At 44.4% G+C, this 1110-nt stretch overlaps 1 protein-coding gene across 2 annotated transcripts in view; it reads left to right on the top strand.

The window, feature by feature from the left end:
* Window positions 1-1110, top strand: part of SLC23A2 (solute carrier family 23 (ascorbic acid transporter), member 2) — a 127104-nt gene that overhangs the window by 107067 nt on the left and 18927 nt on the right. The gene's annotated exons all lie outside the window — the stretch shown is intronic.

Raw genomic sequence — 1110 nt, 5'->3', positions numbered from 1 at the left:
GAGAATCGCTTGAATCTGGGAGGTGGAGGTTGTAGTGAGTCGAGATCGCACCACTGCACTTCAGCCTGGGAGATAGAGCAAGACTGTCTCAAAAAAAAAAAAAAAAAAAAAAAAATTATCTTTCTAAAATAACTTTCTCATCAGATGTATGGTTTAAGTATGCACTTATACAGACCTGTTCTTTCTCCAAGAAAGAATGTGCATGGTTCATAAACATACCTATAGTCTGAGATAAAATGAAATTACAATTAGTTGATGAGGCAGTCAGGGCAAGGAGTGGGGGGAGGCGGGGGTGGAGGGTAGGTAGAAGCACCCACAGCACTTACACGGTGGTCTTCTGCTTGTGTGGGTAACTCCCAAGGTGGGTGCCAGTGGGAGCACAAGCTGGACTGTCCGGTGCTAGGGCCAGAGGGAGTTCACTAGGACTCAAGGGGCCCTGCACAGGAAGGCAAAACTTAGAGCATCTGAGGTTGTGCTGGCCATGAGCGAGCACGTAGGGCTCCTGGCCTGCCGAGGGCTGGTGCGGTACCAGAGCTCCACTAGCTGGAAAGCCACACCTAGGGATATAGTCGTACTACTCTGTACATATGTAGTGCTCTCCAGTGCTTTGTCTCAGTCCGGAGAGAGGCTTTCGAATACCTGAGCCGTACTTTTCAGTGTTCAGTACACTAGGCATAATCTGGACTCATCATTAATGTAATATAGATACCTGGAGCAAAATGTCAACAGTGCTGAGGTTGAGAAGCCCTGCTGTCAAGTAACAAACTAAATGGAAGTTTCTTGGTAAAAGGAGATATGAAATAACAGATTCAAGATAGAAGGCTGGAAGTCAACAGAGTCTTTAAGAAAAAAATATATATATAGATACAGATCCAAAGGAAAAAGGATCAAAATAAGAATCCCCCCTCAAAATCAAGACACTAAACTGAAACCAGAATGCTACAACAATAACATAACAGTATAAAAGATAATTTAGAAAAAGCAAAATGTTGCTTGGTATCGAAGGCCTCTGAACAAGGAAAATCCATTCCAAATTAACCTGGAGCTGATATGTTGAGCAGGCCTCTTGCTGGTGGCATAGGGTGTGTCGAGCCCCGTCCATCAACCTGT

This window comes from Mandrillus leucophaeus, unplaced genomic scaffold (genome assembly GCF_000951045.1).
Source record: "Mandrillus leucophaeus isolate KB7577 unplaced genomic scaffold, Mleu.le_1.0 Scaffold101, whole genome shotgun sequence".
NCBI lineage: Eukaryota > Metazoa > Chordata > Mammalia > Primates > Cercopithecidae > Mandrillus > Mandrillus leucophaeus.
The sequence above is the reverse complement of the archived record's forward strand: the minus strand, read 5'-3'. Positions and strand labels throughout refer to the sequence as shown.